Here is an 8,312-nt window from a genome sequence, read left to right on the forward strand (position 1 = left end):
GAATGCAAGACTTAGAACGCCGACTAGCAGATAGGGAACGCGACCGACACACCCCAGAGCAGAGTCACTCCCTCTCTCGCTCCAGGAGTCGCTCCAGACGCATGCCTAGCCCCCAAGCTGAGTCCGAAAGCACCGGGGAGAGAGGACGCGCGAGAAGACGTCATGACCCCGTCATTTACGCCAGACGTGAGAGGCGGCGTACCACGAACCACGGGGACGAGGACGCTCGTCGGGAGAGCGACGAGGGAAGAACGATGGTAACGCGGGGACCCGTAATAATGGGAGCGACCCCATTCCACCGTTCCATACTCGAGGTCCGGCTGCCAAAACACTTTGACAAGCCAACGGACATGAGGTACGATGGAACGCAAGACCCGCTGGAACACCTCACGGCCTTTGAGGTCAGGATGAACCTAGAAGGAGTGGGAGACGAGGTAAGGTGCCGCGCTTTCCCGGTCACCCTCGCGGGACCTGCAATACGGTGGTTCAATAACCTCCCGCAGGGCTCGGTAACCCACTTCTCTGACATCAGCCATGCCTTCCTAGTTCAGTTCACAACCAGGATTGCCAAAGCCAAGCATCCGATCAATTTGCTGGGGGGTGACCCAAAGAGCCGGGGAACCGACTAGAAAATACTTAGATCGTTTCAACGACGAATGCTTGGAATTATACAGGTTGACGGACTCAGTAGCGAGCTTGTGCTTGACGAGCGGGCTCCTGAATGAGGACTTCAGAAAGCACCTCACCACAAAGCCAGTATGGACAATGCAGGAGATCCAATGCGTGGCTAAGGAGTATATTAACGATGAAGAGGTCAGCCGGGTCGTGGCTGCCAATAAACGGCAACCCCCCTACAACCAAACCCGACACTATGAGGGTGGAGAAAGGCAAAAGGAACACGCCAGGGACGGCGGTCCGAGTAAGGCGCCAAAGCCATTTTCCCGAGTCGGGAAATTCACCAACTACACCCCCCTCACGGCACCGATCACGGAAGTTTACCAACAGATAGCCGAGAAGGGGATACTGTCGAGACCTCGACCCCTGAAGGACAGGACGGGGGGAAACAAAAGCCTTTACTGCGAATATCACAAGGGATATGGGCACAAGACCCAAGACCGCTTCAACCTGAAGGACGCCCTGGAACAAGCAATCAGGGATGGAAAGCTTGCCGACTTCTCCCACCTTATAAGGGAGCCAAGGAGACGAAACCGGGATCACGATGGCGAGGACAGGTCCCGGGCAACAAGACGACGCCAAGAACCAGAAGGGGACGACCACGGTCTCACGGTGGTGAACGTAGTAACAGCGAGGAATTCCGCCCCGAGGTCGAAATCGGCACAAAAGAAAGACGCCAAAGTCCTGGCGGTCTCCTTCTCATCCGCTAGAAGTTCCAGGGGACTCCCATCCATCTCCTTCGGCCCCGAGGACCAATGGTTCGACGAGGTACCAGAAAGCCCTCCCATGGTCATCACGGCCAGAGTCGGAACCGGCCTCGTCAAACGGATCCTGGTGGATACAGGGGCGGACTCGAACATCATGTTTCGCAACGTTTTCGATGTCTTGGGACTGTGTGATGCTGATCTGGCGACCCACCAGCACGGTGTGGTAGGGTTGGGTGACCACTTCATCAAGCCGGATGGGATCATCTCACTCCAGACCTCCCTGGGACAAGGACAAAGGCGAAGGACAGTAATGGCCGATTTTGTTGTCTTACGAGATTCCACAGCTTACAACATCATCCTGGGGAGAAAAACCATCAACGACCCTGGGGCAGCGATTAGCACGAAGCTGCTCGTAATGAAGTTTGTTACTGATGACGGATCCGTAGGATCCATCAGAGGAGACTTGGAAACGGCAGTCGCCTGCGACCACGCCAGCCTCTCTCTTAGGAAAAAGTCCAAAGAAGCATCGAGGATTTTCCTTGTCGACCTGGATGCCAGAATAGATGACAAGCCCAGACCTGAGCCAGAAGGGGACTTGGAAAAATTCAGGGTCGGTGATGGGGAGGAAAAGTTCACGTTCATAAACAGAAACTTCCCCCATGAGTTAAAAGGAGCCTTTGATGGAGATGATCAGAGCTAATGCCGACCTCTTCGCTTGGACGCCAGCCGACATGCCAGGGATAGATCCCCAACTCATGTCACACTATCTGGCCGTCAAGCCGGAAGTTAAGCCAGTGGCCCAGAGGAGGAGGAAGATGTCATAGGAAAAGGCAGAAGAGGTGGCCAGGCAGACGGCCAGCCTCCTTGAAGCAGGGTTCATTCGAGAGCTAGACTACTCGACGTGGCTGTCGAACGTGGTCTTGGTGAAAAAGCACAATGGGAGGTGGAGAATGTGTGTAGACTATTCCGACCTCAACAAGGCATGTCCCAAGGACTGCTATCCCCTCCCCAACATTGACGCACTCGTCGACGCGGCGGTGGGGTACCGTTATCTGAGCTTCATGGACGCCTACTCTGGATACAATCAGATACCGATGCACCGACCCGACGAGGACAAAACGGCGTTCATAATGCCAGGAGGGATCTATTGCTACAAGGTGATGCCATTTGGTCTGAAAAACGCTGGCGCCACGTACCAGAGACTGATGAACAAGATATTCAGTGAGCTCATAGGCAAGACAGTAGAAGTCTACGTGGACGACATCCTCGCGAAAACCACACGGCCCGACGATCTCCTAAGCGACCTGGGGGGCGTGTTCGCGGCCCTCCGACAACACGGCATGAGGCTCAACCCGCTCAAATGCGCCTTTGCCATGGAGGCTAGGAAGTTCTTGGGATTCATGATCACCCAAAGAGGAGTAGAAGCCAACCCTGAGAAGTGTCAAGCAATTCTCCAGATGAAGAGCCCGGGTTGTATCAAAGATGTCCAACGGTTGGCAGGAAGGCTGACGGCATTATCCCGCTTCCTCGGCGCATCGGCAGCGAAAGCCCTACCCTTTTTCAAAACTGGAAGTGTCCATCGGCATTAAAATATGATTAGTGGTTATTTACTAGGATCGGTTGGCCGAAATAATAATCCAAACAGGTTTTCTTGTATATTGCAGGACTCTCTGTGTCCATTTGAACAACAATCCAAAATTCTTCTTGTTCTGATTGTGTTCCATCTTCGTTTTCTTTTTCGATATAAGAAAGATAGTAGCGAGGACTGTTGGTTCTCTGACAGCCTTTCTTAATCTCTCTGCAGTACCCTCAGAAAATTTCCACCAGCGGACGATAAATAGTTAGTGAAAACTTAGGTGCAGTCAACTTTACGTAAAGTTAATAACTTGAGAGTTGTTAGACGAAAATTTAGTTAAATTAGTCAAATTATTTAACAATTCTCGACTATTAACTTTACGTGAAGTTGACTGCATCTGAGTTTTCACCTAAATAAAATATATATTTTTTGAATTTTTAAATTATTAATTTTTTTAATAAATCAAGGTGTAATTCGGATTATTGCATGTTTGTAATTCGAATCAAGTTGATTCGAATTAGTGGGTGTGTGCGTGTGTATGTAATTCGAATCAAAGTGATTCGAATTACATGTAAATCAAGTTCGAAACAACCTCATTCGAACTATATAGAAATGTGCTTTGGTTGATTTATGAACTAATTTTTGGTTTGGTGGATTTGTGTAATTTTTTGCTCTCCTTGGTTTAATTAAGTGATTTGCCCATGTATTTTAATACAAATTGTACTGTATTTAGACGTATTAAATTATTGGTATACTAAAGTTTTAAAATGACAACTATTTTAAAATATATGGAGCATGATGATGATGATGATATCACCGAGCAATGTGAATGTGATTGTTTAAGTTATGTAGGATTACAGTGGAGAGCATACAGATGCCAAAAATTTTTATACTGTGCTTAGTGGTAACCGAAGTGCTATTACTGGAGGCACTGGTAAAGTGGTGGACAGTGGCCCTAATGACACCATTTTTATTTACTATGCTGATCATGGTGCCCCCGGCTTCGTTAGTAAGTAATAGCTCCCTTCCTTTTCTTTCTTTAAAACTACTTTACATAACATGTGTGTTGTTTATCAGAATCTACATTTAATTCATTTTTCCTACTAAAAAAAGCAGAAATAATTAATCACAAAATGCTATTATTTGATCAGCTATGCCAGTTGGTGAGGATGTTTTTGCCAACGATTTTATAGATGTGTTGAAAAAGAAACACGCCGCCAAGTGCTATAAAAAGATCGTAAGTTCTCTTAAATCTCTCGTTCTTTATAGTTGTTGAGGATAAAAAAAGAATCTTACATTTCCCTATTAGATTTTGGTAAACGTAGAATTGTTTCAAGCAACAAGTTCCATATATAAAATATTGAATTTGATGCATTAATTCATTTGTCTGGAAAACAAATTAAAAGGTGATATACTTGGAAGCATGTGAATCTGGGAGCATGTTCGAAGGGATTCTAACGAATAATTTAAACATATACGCAATTCGTGGGTGTACACATGAAGTGCACCAATTCGTATCCGCTGCCCCTGGTTTCCCATTTTGTGAATGGCAGCCACTAAATGGCTGTTCCTCCATTTCGTGTCCGCCGTAGGTGAATTGGACTCTGCAGCTGTCCCCTCCATTTTGCGGGCACCGGGAGTGAGTTGATAGGCAACTCCATTTCGTGGACGACGTTCTTGAATTGGCCATGCGTATTTCAAAAAAAATTTCAATTTATGGGTATTTCTGAAAATAAAGTTTTTCATATATTTATTTATATAAAAAAACCCTATATCTCAACCCTTAAATTGAGCATTTATAAAGCACATTTTCCTAGCCGGCATGCAATTCATGCTTTATTTGTCAAATTCTTAAGAACTATATATTTATATAAGAGGTTAATTTGCCAGTTATAATTTCTTACAGCCTCAAGAATTAAGATATTACACTACTATATGATTCATTTATTCAGAAGTTAACTATACAACTTAATCTTCGACTCTCTGATGAGAGGGGAGGACATACCAAGTCCAAGTCAAATCAAACATAAATAAAAGCTTTATATGAAGGTTGACATGCCAATTACAATTAATTAATTAAGCTTATGGTGTAACGGAAATGCATATAATTAAAGCTGGCATGCTATATTATGAATTTACATAAATTGAATAGAATTAGTAAAAAATAATTCCATTTTTTTATTAAAAATAGAGAGATTAGAAGTTTTGAATCCGCAACTTTTAAGTGAATATGGAAAGATGATGTCATCTGAACTATAACTCGTTGGCAAAAAAATAATTTTATTGCCAAACATGAAAAATAGTTTTTTTACCTTTGATTTATCATCCTTTTATTTTCGGTTAAATTACAATTGTTTTTAATATTTATAATTTTTTAAAAAATATTTTTAACATTTAATTTTATCACTTACGTTTTTAATTTATTTAATTTTATTTTTAATATTTTTTATTTATATCAAAATTATTTCTAGACGCTTTTAAGTTTGTCCCTAATATATTAAATAGAATTAACATCAAAAAATAATTTTAACATAAATAACAAATATTAAAAATAAACTAAAAAGTCACAAATAACATGGTAAAGAAACATACTTTACTCTTTATTTTAATATATTTTCATTATTCAATGGTAGGTGATTAGGTACTTATTATCCTAACGCAACTAGCCACAATACATGCATGCAACGATTTAAACTACAGATTAAGATATAGTATATAGAATAATGCTTATCTGGTATTGCATTTCAAAGTTGACATGAGATGCCTATAAAAAGGAGCAACTACATTGTAGTTCAACATTCCATTCTTCAGTTACAAATAATATAGTACTATATTGCACATAGAAGCTAAGGTGAAATAATCAAGAGCATAATCATGAAGACAACATCTTTCCTCGTAGCTTGTGTGTTACTGTCTTGTTTCCTTGGGGCTTGCCACGGAGGCGACCTTAGGAAAAATTTCTATAGAAATTCCTGTCCTCAAGCTGAAGCTATTGTTAAGACCAAAATCCAACAACACGTTGCTGCAAGGCCTGAATTGCCAGCCAAATTGATTAGGATGCATTTTCATGACTGTTTCGTCAGGGTAATTAAACATCTTATTTCCATTTTATACTAACATCGACCTTGAATTCTTAAAACATTTAATTTAGATGTACTGTGAGTATATCTGTCACATTTGAAACTACTGTTTCAGGGTTGTGACGGGTCGGTTTTGTTAGACTCAACTGTCACAAACAAAGCGGAGAAGGATTCTATTCCTAATTTATCATTGGCTGGCTATGATGTCATTGATGATAATAAAAGCAGAAATTGAAGCAAAATGTTCCGGAATTGTATCTTGTGCTGACATTCTCTGGCATTGGCAACTAGAGACGCTTTTTCTGTCCGAGTAAATTAAATCCAACTAATTCATATATATATATAGAGTCTTAATATGTAGTAATTAATATATAAATGTTCAATAAAATTTGCAGTTTAATAATGTGCCTCTGTGGGAAGTGCTTACTGGTAGAAGAGATGGGAGAGTGTCCACAGCAAGTGAAGCCTTGGCCAATCTCCCACCACCTTTCTTCAACTTCACCCAGCTCAAACAAAGCTTCGAAAGTAAAAAACTCACCGTGCATGATCTCGTTGTATTATCAGGTACAGTTTTGTTCCATAGCATTTTTGGTAACTATAAGTGTAACCAAAATATTTTTGTAAATATAAGTGTAACCAAAATATTTTTGGTTATATAACATTGTTCTATGTATACGTATACGGTATTATTGATCTATACGATAATATTTATAAATATAATTTATTTTCGTCAAATTTATTATTAAGATTGATTCTCGATAGAAAATAGTATCCAAATTTGTTCCAAGGCTAACTGCATTGGCTATATGTATATATGTAGGTGCACACACAATTGGAGTAGGGCATTGCAATCTCTTCAGCAATAGGCTTTTCAATTTCACTGGAAAAGGTGATCAAGATCCTTCACTAAACCCCACATATGCTGACTTCTTGAAGACAAAATGCCAGGCACTAAGTGACACAACCACAACGGTGGAGTTGGATCCTAATGGCTCCACCAAATTTGACAATGACTATTATAACATCCTTGTACAGAACAAGGGTCTGTTCCAATCAGATGCTGCGCTTCTAACAACAAAGACATCAAGGAACATTGTCAATGAATTGCGTAACCAAAACAAGTTCTACACGGAGTTTGGACAATCAATGCAGAGAATGGGAGCCATTGAAGTCCTCACTGGCTCTGCTGGGGAAATTAGGCATAAGTGTTCTGTTGTCAACTCCAATTAATTAATCATTTAAAAAAAAAAAAAAAAACTAAATTTGTTTCTTTGGTTTTGATTTCATTTCATTATTTGATTAATGTTGCCGGTGTTGTGAAATTGTTCTCTTGGAATTTGGCTTCCTTTTTTGCTTTCTTTTGAAATGTGCATGGTTTCTGGAGTTTGATAATGTAACATGTAATGTGTAACTGTGTAAGTTTACACACACAAAAAATTCCATTATTTTTCAATTCTAAGTTGCTTCTCTTTATAGTTTATCTAATGAGCGGAGGTAAATTCTACCGTTCAGAAGCATTGGAGGATTTTGCTAGGACTCAGGTGGATTACATACTTGGGAAGAATCCAGAGAAGATGAGCTATGTGGTTGGGTTTGGAGAGAGGTACCCTGAAGAAGTTCACCACATGGGTGTATCTATTATGAGTGAGAGGGGGAAGAAGTATGGTTGTGGTGGTGGATGGAAGTGGAGGGACAGAAGGAAACTGAATCCGAATGTGATTTGTAGGAGCCATGGTTGGTGGTCCTGATAAGCTGGATGGTTTCAATGACTTGCGTTCCAACTATAACTACACTGAACCAACTCTTGCGGGGAATTCGGGTCTTGTTCCGGCGCTTGTGGCTTTGTCACAGAATGCCACTCCAAATGGAATGATAGATCACAACACCATATTCTATTCTGTTCAACTCCCTTGACATTACTTGAGTTGCAAGAAACATTAGAACTTGTTTTTATGTTTGTTTGCAAAAAGAAGATGCTAGCCTACTCTTCTTTCTACTTTCAACTTTACTATTTATTTTTTCCACCCTTTAAAAAAGAAAACTTCTGAATTGACTGAATTAATAGAATGTATATTGGTAACTGTATTCTTCCTATTTGTTTCATGTGAAGGGTCAACGTGTTAGACAATAAAATATGAATGTAAGTTTGTTATGAATTTGATGTTATCATAATAACAATAAATAATATCTGATCAACTCAAGACTCAAGTCCTTTCTGCCTGTTCTTTAAATCCCATTCAAAAAGTTTAGTGGCCAAAGGAATATAAATTTTAG

General features: G+C 40.8%; 2 pseudogenes; both read left to right on the top strand.

Moving 5' to 3' along the window:
- Positions 1-5,609: 5,609 nt before the first annotated feature.
- LOC148554518 (peroxidase 3-like) lies at positions 5,610-7,394 on the top strand (annotated as a pseudogene).
- Positions 7,395-7,522: 128 nt separating this feature from the next.
- On the top strand, positions 7,523-7,952 carry LOC148554519 (endoglucanase 25 pseudogene; annotated as a pseudogene).
- The last annotated feature ends 360 nt before the right edge of the window (positions 7,953-8,312 follow it).

The sequence above is a fragment of the Arachis ipaensis genome, chromosome B6 (assembly GCF_059453495.1).
Source record: "Arachis ipaensis isolate K30076 ecotype BB chromosome B6, ASM5945349v1, whole genome shotgun sequence".
NCBI classification, from domain to species: Eukaryota; Viridiplantae; Streptophyta; class Magnoliopsida; order Fabales; family Fabaceae; genus Arachis; species Arachis ipaensis.